The sequence below is a fragment of the Trichechus manatus genome, unplaced genomic scaffold (assembly GCF_000243295.1).
Source record: "Trichechus manatus latirostris isolate Lorelei unplaced genomic scaffold, TriManLat1.0 scaffold00192, whole genome shotgun sequence".
NCBI classification, from domain to species: domain Eukaryota; kingdom Metazoa; phylum Chordata; class Mammalia; order Sirenia; family Trichechidae; genus Trichechus; species Trichechus manatus.
Window position 1 is genome coordinate 2,494,357 of NW_004444128.1, and position 2,019 is coordinate 2,496,375.

At 37.3% G+C, this 2,019-nt stretch overlaps 1 non-coding gene across 1 annotated transcript; it reads right to left on the minus strand.

The window, feature by feature from the left end:
• Positions 1–1,451: 1,451 nt before the first annotated feature.
• LOC111822675 (U6 spliceosomal RNA) lies at positions 1,452–1,558 on the minus strand. Its single transcript, XR_002825814.1, has one exon. It is a non-coding gene; the product is annotated as a U6 spliceosomal RNA (small nuclear RNA).
• Positions 1,559–2,019: the final 461 nt, after the last annotated feature.

A 2,019-nucleotide genomic window follows, 5' to 3' on the forward strand; every position in this document is an offset into this window, starting at 1 on the left:
CACAATGGTACATGTGGTATTTCATTGTTTTATTGCTTTAATAATCATTCTTTTACTCTTAGAATGAAAAAAGGACATTGATGCAATTTCAGTGGAGACTATTCAAGATTCTAACTAAATTATTGATATGATGAAAATCAATGAATAAAGTGTCATAAAATTAGAGAGAGCTAAAGAAGTCAAGAGAAAGCAAATATAAAAGACTCTCCTGGAATTACTCCAAAAGGTAGAAAATTAAGAAAGATCACACTTTTTAATAGCAAAGACCAATGAATAGGATGGAAAAAGAACTACATAAAGCTTTGTGGTTCTTAGTTACTATTACAATTAAAGATAGTTTAAACATTCTGAACATGCATAATAAAAATTTAGTAATCAAAAATACACCCAAATAATACAGAGATTTATTGATGGAACTCTCTTTTACACTTTAGCTTTCATTATATTGTCGTTGTTGTTGTTAGGTGCTGTCGAGTCATAGTAACCCTAAGGGAGAGAGAAGAACTGCCCCATAGGGTTTCCAAGGAGCAGCTGATCTTTGAACTGCTGATCTTTTGGGTAGTAGCTGAGCTCTTAACCATTACACCACCAGGGCTCCTTTCATTATAGTATACATCATATATTAATTGTTTTAATCTTTTTCAAAAACCCATGTTTTTGTCTTTGTAACAAATTAAAGATACAGCGCAAAAACCCATAGTGACTTCTGTTTATGGTTTTAGTGCAGGAGCTTGTTGAAGACCATTGCTATCAATGAGGACAATAAGAAAAGCTGAATTAAAAAAATACATATTTAAAGACATTATAGAGCTGTTGAAGTAACCAGGTCTACAGGGGCCAAGACTGTGGAGAAAGGGAAACTACAGAGAGTTGAGCTGGTGTACTACAGCCACATTTTTTCCTGGGGGCATTTGTTGACTGTGGGAACAGGGCAAGAAGCTGAGAATTCATGGTTTCCTAGGCAGAGGAGCTGTGTTGTAGGACAAAGAAACCAACAGAGATTTGGGAAGTCTTAGGGGGTTGAAGAGACACAACCGGAGACTTTGGAGGCCAAGTTCCCAGTGAGAAGGGAAGTATGGAGAACTGAGCCTGATACATGGCTGGTTTCCTTTTCAAGATATTAGCTGAATTCTGTCAGAAGGGACAGGAGGCCATGATGTCAAGCAGAAAGCTTCTGAAAAACAAAACAAGGAAAACTTCTGTCCAGCAAAAGACACTGGTAAAGGAATGAAGAGACAATGTATATTGTGCTGTTGTTGGGTGCAATGTTCTATTAATGTCAATTACACCAACTTTGTTGATAATATCGTGCAGGTCTTACATATCCTTACTAATTTTCTGTCAACTTGTTTTATTGGTAGCTGAGAAAAGACGTGCTGAAGTCTCCAAACATAATTGTGGATCTTTCTGTTTCTCTTTCCTTTTCTTGTTTTTTATTGTGCTTTAGTTGAAAAAATACGGAACACTTCACGAATTTGCGTGCCATCCTTGCAGAGGGGCCATGCTACTCTTCTCTGTATCGTTCCAGTTTTAGTATATGCGCTGGCGCAGCAAGCACTCTGTTTCTCTTTTCTGTTGGGTCAGTTTGTGCTTCATGTAGTTTGAGGTTCTGTTGATAGGTACGTAGATATTTAGGATTGTTATAGCTTCGTGGAGAATTTTATCATTTGTAATGTACCTTTATATCCCCGTTCATGTTTCTTGTTCTAGAAAATATTGATTCTTCTTGTTGTTTTAGCAGGCTATCAAACTGTTTTATTTCAAACCACACTTTTTGTCTCATCTTCTGTGGCTCCAATCTCAGTTTAGTTTTCAAAGTCTTTCCTCTGCTCCTTTGGATCTATCCTATGCACGTGCCTCTCAGGTGTTAATGATTTGAGCTGCGGTTTAAATCTCATCTCCATTCTTAAAACCTTTGCTCTGCTGCTTTGTGTCTCTTCCACACATGCAAGCTTAGGGTGAGCATGAGACATATATGGGTCCATGTACAGAATAAGAGTATCCCCTACTCTAGCTATC